General features: G+C 41.5%; 1 pseudogene across 1 annotated transcript; it reads right to left on the bottom strand.

Annotated features, from left to right (window-relative positions):
* Positions 1-5,684: 5,684 nt before the first annotated feature.
* Positions 5,685-6,955, bottom strand: LOC113906548 (annotated as a pseudogene). The gene has a single exon (XR_003514915.1). The product of XR_003514915.1 is annotated as a hsc70-interacting protein pseudogene (transcript).
* Between the last annotated feature and the right edge of the window lie 1,122 nt (positions 6,956-8,077).

Raw genomic sequence — 8,077 nt, 5'->3', positions numbered from 1 at the left:
ATACTGCAGCCCATTAGGCTCCTCTGTACGTGGGAATTTTCCAGGCAAGAATACTGGAGTGGTTTGCTGTTTCCTTCTCCAGGGGATCTTCCCAATCTAGGGATGGAACCAGATCTCCTGTACTGCAGGCATATTATTTACTGACTGAGCTACCAGGGAAGCCCTTCTCACAGTGTAGGAAACCTAATTCTGAAATGCCCTCTAATTTAGGCACAGCACTGCCCTGGAGTCATATTCTTGTCTGGTCTGTTAGTCGTGTTTCTTTCCAAGGATTCTCAGTTGCACTAGCATGTTCAAAATATTTAAGACCCTACATGTCCATTTGAATGGGTAAACCTCTATCCCTTTGGTGGGGTTTCCTTCTATACATTTCTTGGGGAGTTGGTTGTTTTCCCAAAAGGCCAGGGCCTTGTAACGTCACTAATTGGTTTGTATCCTCAAATGCTAAGTAATGAGGGAAATACTTTATGAATCCCAAATTAGTGGCTGATAGATCTCTTAAGAGAAATTAGTAAGGTTGGAGGTGATGATAATGTAGCCCAGGACAATGGGCTTCTGGAGTGGCCTAGAGGGCTTAGAGTCTGCCACTCTTTGCTTGTGAGGAAGCTATACCATTGGCTTGAAACTTCAAAATTGATTGTGGAGGAAAAGCTTTGGCAGAAAGTTTGGTGTCCTTGTAGGAAAGGAAGGGAGGAAATAGGGCTATGTTCTTATTGGTATTTGTGGTCCAACTCTTGGGTTATAAGTGAACGTCAGCCCATGAAAGAAAACCCACAGTCACATCTTTATGAGCTAATGTGAATGTTCCAAAGTGGTATTGTGGTTAACAAGGCTCTACTTCAAGAATAAATGGTCCTTTAGCTGTGCAAAGCTCTTCCTGATAAATAATAAACAGAAAGTTCTGGAGTGGGGCCTTCAAGTCTTTGTTCCAGAGGAAGAAGCCATTTGTCTGGTCTGGCTCTGCTCCAGGTGGATTCTGTGTAATTTAAGTAATTCTGGATTCTGAGCCCACAAAAGCCTAAGCAATAAAAATGAGGGGACACACTACTCACAGAGTGCTGAAGAATTGATGCTTTTGAACTGTGGTGTTGGAGAAGACTCTTGAGAGTCCCTTGGACTGCAAGGAGATCCAACCAGTCCATTCTGAAGGAGATCAGCCCTGGGATTTCTTTGGAAGGAATGATGCTAAAGCTGAAACTCCAGTACTTTGGCCACCTCATGCGAAGAGTTGACTCATTGGAAAAGACTCTGATGTTGGGAGGGATTGGGGGCAGGAGGAGAAGGGGATGACAGAGGATGAGATGGCTGGATGGCATCACTGGCTCAATGCACGTGAGTCTGAGTGAACTCTGGGAGTTGGTGATGGACAGGGAGGCCTGGCGTGCTGCGATTCATCGGGTCGCAAAGAGTTGGACACGACTGAGTGACTGAACTGAACTGATGGGTTTCAGTGCAGGGCCAAGAGGCCTGTTTTCTCAGCAATACTTGTACTTGTTATTATAATATTTAATTCCCCTTTGCAAGCACTGAACATCGGAGAACTTGAGAGCAGTGTTTAATGCTTCCAGTAGAGCACTTTATGTCTAAGCATTTATCCATACATATTTTTTAGAACTTTAGGCCCCTTGGATAGATGTCCCTCCATGTCTTCCTCTTTCTCTCCAGCCTCCATTTCTCTCCATTCATGTCCTTTTAACACCTTTGCAGAAAACCTCTGATTGCTTTCCCAATTGGGAGTTTGACATTCTCCCATAGTCTTACAAATTTGTCCTTCTTGAGAGGTATTTTGTTTGCTTTCCCCTGAGTGTACAAGAAAATTCACTCAGAGACTTATGTAAGTAAATTTAAAATAAGTAAATTTTATTTAAATTTAAAATAAGTAAAATAAATAAAATTTTAAATTTAAATAAATAAAATTTTCAAATAAGTAAAAGTAAATTTAAAAAGGACTTCCCTGGTGGCTCAGCTGGTAAAGAATCTGCCTGCAGTATGAGAGACCTGGGTTCAATCCCTTGGCTGGGAGGATACCCTGGAGAAGAGAACAGCTACCCACTCCAGTATTCTGACCTGGAGAATTCCATGAACTGTATAGTCTATGGGGTTGCAAAGAGTCGGACATGACTGAGCAATGCTCCCTCACTCAAATTTAAAATATATACATACTGAAAGCACTGGCTTGTACACACTCTGGCACTCTCTCTTTCCTCTTTATGTAAGATCGTGGTCGCTGCAGTGTGGAGAATAAATTGGAGGAAAGAAAGACCAGAGGTTACTGCCATGGTAATTTGGGTAATGATGATGGGGCCAAAGAAAATGGTATGGACTCAGGGGTTATTCAAAATATGAATGGAGAGGGGTGAGGTAATGAGGAAGAAAGAGACATATAGAATTGGCTTCTGACTTGATTGGGTGTGGAGTGATGAATTCAGGGAAAAAGAAACTGAAAGGAAGGAAACAGCTGAATGGACATCAAATGAATTCAATTTTGGACACACTGATTAATCGGATTTCCAGATTAATCAGAAAGAAGTTGTATATGTGTGTTTGGAGCTCCAGTGATATCTGTCTGGAGACACAGAGTTGAGATTCCTCATCAAACAGGTGTTAATTGATGCCCTTAGAGTGGATAACATAGCCTACTAACCTATTTAGAGTGGCTATCAGTTCAGTTCAGTTCAGTTCAGTTCAGTTGCTCAGTCGTGTCCAGCTCTTTGTGACCCCATGGACTGCAGCACACCAGGCTTCCCTGTCCATCACCAACTCCTGGAACTTACTCAAACTCATGTCCATCGTGTTGGTGATGCCATCCAATCATTTCATCCTCTGTTGTCCCCTTCTCCACTTGCCTTCAATCTTTCCCAGCACCAGGGTCTTTTCCAATGAGTTGGTTCTTTGCAACAGGTGGCCAAAGTATTGGAGTTTCAGCTTCAGCATCAGTCTCTCCAATGAATATTCAGGACTGATTTCCTTTAGGATGGACTGGTTGGATCTTCTTGCAGTCCAAGGAACTCTCAAGAGTCTTCTCCAATACCACAGTTCAAAAGCATCAATTTTTCAGTGCTCAGCTTTCTTTATAGTTCAACTGTCACATCCATACATGTCTAGTGGAAAAACCATAGCTTTGACTAGACAGATCTTTGTTGGTAAAGTAATGTCTCTGCTTTTTTAATATGCTGTTTAGGTTGGTCATAGCTTTTCTCCCAAGGAACAAGCATCTTTTAATTTCATGGCTGCAGTCACCATCTGCAGTGATTTTGGAGCCCCACAAAAATAAAGTCTCTCACTGTTTCCACTGTTTCCCCATCTATTTGCCATAAAGTGATGGAACCGGATGCCATGATCTTAGTTTTCTGAGTGTTGAGCTTTAAGCTAACTTCTTTATTCTTCTCTTTCATTTTCATCAAGAGACTCTTTAGTTCTTTTTCTCTTTCTGCCATAAGTGTGGTGTCATCTGCATATCTGAGGTTATTGATATTTCTCCCAACAATTTTGATTCCAGCTTGTGCTTCTTCCAGCCCAGCGTTTCTCATGATGTACTCTGCATATAAGTTAAATAAGCCAGGTGACAATATACAGCCTTGATGTACTCCTTTTCCTATTTGGAACCAGTCTATTGTTCCATGTCCAGTTCTAACTGTTGCTTCTTGACCTGCAATTAGATTTCTCAGGAGGCAGGTCAGGTGGTCTGGTATTTCCATCTCTTTAAGAATTTTCCACAGTTTGTTGTGATCCACATGGTCAAATGCCTTGGCAAAGTCAATAAAGCAAAAGTAGATGTTTTTCTGGAACCCTCTTGTTTTTTCAATGATCCAGCAGATGTTGGCAATTTGATCTCTGGTTCCTCTGCTTCTTCTACATCCAGCTTGAACATCTGGAAGTTCACGGTTCATGCACTGTTGGAGCCTGGCTTGGAGAATTTCGAGCATTACTTTGCTATATGTGAGATGAGTGCCATTGTGCAGTAGTTTGAACATTGTTTGAAATTTCCTTTCTTTGGGATTGGAATGAAAACTGACCTTTTTCCAGTCCTGTGGCCACTGCTGCATTTTCCAGATTTGCTGGCATATTGAGTGCAGCAATGTGAAAAAAGATGTTCACAACCCAGATAATCATGATGGTGTGATCACTCACCTAGAGTCAGACATCCTGGAATGTGAAATCAAGTGGGCCTTAGGAAACATCAATACGAACAAAGCTAGTGGAGGTGATGGAATTCCAGTTGAGCTATTTCAAATCCTGAAAGATGATGCTGTGAAAGTGTTGCACTCAATATGCCAGCAAATGTGGAAAACTCAGCAGTGGCCACAGGACTGGAAAACGTCAGTTTTCATTCCAATCCCAAAGAAAGACAATGCCAAAGAATGCTCAAACTATAGCACAATTGCACTCATCTCACATGCTAATAAAGTAATGCTCAAAATTCTCCAAGCCAGGCTTCAGCAATATGTGAACCGTGAACTTCCTGATGTTCAAGCTGGATGTAGAAGAAGCAGAGGAACCAGAGATCAAATTGCCAACATCCGCTGGATCATGGAAAAAGCAAGAGAGTTCCAGAAAAACATCTATTTCTGCTTTATTGACAATGCCAAAGCCTTTGACTATGTGGATCACAATAAACTGTGGACAATTCTGAAAGAGATGGGAATACCAGACCATCTGACCAGACTCTTGAGAAACCTATATGCAGGTCAGGAAGCAACAGTTAGAACTGGACATGGAACAACAGACTGGTTCCAAATAGGAAAAGGAGTATGTCAAGTCTGAATATTGTCACCCTGTTTATTTGACTTAGATGCAGAGTACGTCATGAGAAACGCTGGATTGGAAGAAGCACAAGCTGGAATCAAGATTGCCAGGAGAAATATCAAGAACCTCAGATATGCAGATGACACCACCCTTATGGCAGAAAGTGAAGAGAACTAAAAAGCCTCTTGATGAAAGTGAAAGTGGAGAGTGAAAAAGTTGGCTTAAAGCTCAACACTCAGAAAACTAAGATCATAGCATCCGGTCCCATCAATTCACAGCAAATAGATGGGGAAACAATGGAAACAGTGGCAGACTATTTTGGGGGGCTCCAAAATCACTGCAGATGGTGACTGCAACCATGAAATTAAAAGACATATTCCTTGGCAGGAAAGTTATGACCAACCTAGACAGCATTTTGTTTTTTTTTAATATCAGTATAATAACACTTTTCTATATTAAACTTTAATGAGACTTCCACCATGAATTGACTTTAAATACTTTAGATCAATGTACAAAGTATTCTGTTAAGGCTTATCTGTATCAGTACTAAAATTCAAACACCATGAGCTCAAGACCAATGGCAGTGCTGCCACTCTATTTGGTTTTGTCAAAGTCCATTATGGCCTTTAGGACCAAGGCCATTCACCTACTTTTGTTCAGTTTATTTATTTATTTTTTACATTAATTTTTTTTTCCAATTCAAACTTTATCTATTTAAATGCTGTATTTGCCTCCCACTAACAAATCTTTATTTCACTCAAACTTGTAACAATAAATCTTCCACACTGATGTATCTTACTTGCCTAATTAATTCAAAGGAAAAAATCAAAATCATTAGTAAAGAAAAATGTACGGGTTAATACACCTTTTTAATTTTAAATATTTTTAAGGTTTAAAAATTGCTTAAAGTTTTACATTTCTAGTAGGAAAACATTATCTGAATGAATACCCTAATGGCAAACTGCTGTAAAATGTTTTCAGCTGCATTTGGGGCAAAGGGGTAGGGATTATCTTCAAAGCACCCCAGCTTTCTTCATGAGAAGGTCAGAGGTACACTGGTTTGTATTATTGCAACATCCATTAGGTGATCTAAGTTGCTTTTCCTCCAGCAGGGCTTTATGTCAGAAGGGCATTATGCTTGACCCCCAAATTTGGCCGACAATTTACTGATGAGATTCATAACCTTTGGGTTGCTCTGATATTTTGACATATTTGCCGGGTTCTGGGCCACATCCTGGAAGGCCACCATAACTTTTGGATCCTGCATGGCTGCAAGGACCTCTGGATCACTAAGAATTTCATTGAGGCCAGGCATTCCCCCAGGAAAGCCACCTGGAAAAGAGCCATACTGAGATCCTGATTGTCTTCTGGCTTCTTCCTCCCTCTGGGCTCTCTCATGTTCTTCCCAAGCCTTCTTAACCCTTTCTATTCTTTCTTTGATCTCACGCTCTTCACGTTTTCGCTCATACTTTCTCCGATGTTCAGCAATTTTCTGGGCCCTTGGTTGAACTTCCTTCAGCATTGCACTAGCATCTTCATCATAATCCAGCTTACATGCAAGGGCAAGATCACGGGCAGCTTCTTCCCAATGGCCCAGAAGTCTGTGCGCTTTCCCTCGCCACTTGTATGGCTGAGCTGAATCAGGATTTATTTCAATAGCTCTGTCACAGTCTCGGATGGCAGCATTTGGCTTCTGTAATTTGATGAAGACACTGGCTCTCTTGGCATACAGAATAGCCAAACGAGGATTTAGCTTAATGGCATCTGTGAACAAGTCAATGGCTTTCTGTAGTTCACCATCATTTAGGGCATCAATGGCAGCCACTTTTTTATCATTTGCCTGATCCATCATCTCCTCAGTTATCTCTACATTTTCATCTCCCATTTCTTTTTTTTTTTTCCTCCCATTTCTTGAGGTGCATCAGTGTCTGGTTCAATCATTGTCAATTTCTAGATCACTTTCCTCACTTGACGGTTCGTCTGTCTTTATGTTTTCCTCCGCCTTCTTACTATCTGTTTTTTCTTCCTTGGTATTTTCTTCCAATTTAGTTTTATGAGCAGCAGGTGGCAGTTTACCCCCCATGCTCTCCACCCACTCCCTCAGGAAGCGCATTTCCTCAGTGTGCACAACGCTCGGGTCCTGCTTACACATTTTCACGAAGGCTTGAAGCTCGCTCACTTTGCGGGGGTCCATAGTTTAGCAGTGGCGGGAGGCGGCGGGCGCGGTGAGGGCGGCGGCCCGATTCCAGTAAATTAATTTTTTTTTAATTTTTAAAAAGCAGAGACATTACTTTGCCAACAAAAGTCCATCTAGTCAAAGCCATGGTTTTTCCAGTAGACATGTATGGATGTGAGAGTTGGACTATAAAGAAAGCTGAGTGCTGAAGAATTGATGCTTTTGAACTATGGTGTTGGAGAAGACTTTAAGAGTCCCTGGACTGAAAGGAGATCCAAGTGGTCCATCCTAAAGGAAATTGGTCCTGAATATTCATTGGAAGGACTAATGTGAAGCTGAAACTCCAATAATTTGGCCACCTGTTGCGATGAGCTGACTCATTGGAAAAGACCCTGATGCTGGGAAAGATTGAAGGCAGGAGGAGAAGGGGATGACAGAGGATGAGATGGTTGGATGTTATCACCTACTGAATGGACATGAGTTTGAGTAAACTCTGGGAGTTGTTGTTGGACAGAGAGGCTTGGCATGCTGTAGTCCATGGGGTCCCAAAGGGTCTGACACAACTGAGTGAACTGAACTGAACTGAACTGAACTTTCACAGCATCATCTTTTAAGATTTGAAATAGCTTAACTGACATTCTGTCACCTCCACTAGCTTTGTTTGTAGTGATGCTTCCTAAGGCCCACTTGACTGCATATTCTAGGATGTCTGGCTCTAGGTGAATGATCACACCATCATGGCTTTCTAGGTCATGTAGATCCTTTTTGTATAGTTCTTCTGTGTATTCTTGCCACCTCTTCTTTAATATCTTCTGTTTTTATTAGGTCCATACCACTTTTCTCCTTTATTGTGCCCATCTTTGCATGAAAAATTTCCTTGGTATCTCTGATTTTCTTGAAGAGATATCTAGTCTTTCCCATTCTATTGTTTTCCTCCATTTCTTTGCACTGACCACTGAGGGAGGCTTTCTTCTCTCTCCTTGCTATTCTTTGAAACTCTGCATTCAAATGGGTTTATCTTTCCTTTTTTCCTTTGCCTTTAGCTTCTCTTCTTTTCTCAGCTACATGTAAGGCCTCCTCAGACAACCATTTTGCCTTTTTGCGTTTCTTTTTCTTGGAAATGGTCTTGATCACTGCCTCCTGTACAATGTCACG

The sequence above is a fragment of the Bos indicus x Bos taurus genome, chromosome 16 (genome assembly GCF_003369695.1).
Source record: "Bos indicus x Bos taurus breed Angus x Brahman F1 hybrid chromosome 16, Bos_hybrid_MaternalHap_v2.0, whole genome shotgun sequence".
Classification (NCBI taxonomy): domain Eukaryota; kingdom Metazoa; phylum Chordata; class Mammalia; order Artiodactyla; family Bovidae; genus Bos; species Bos indicus x Bos taurus.
This window is presented reverse-complemented; position numbering and strand designations above follow the sequence as displayed.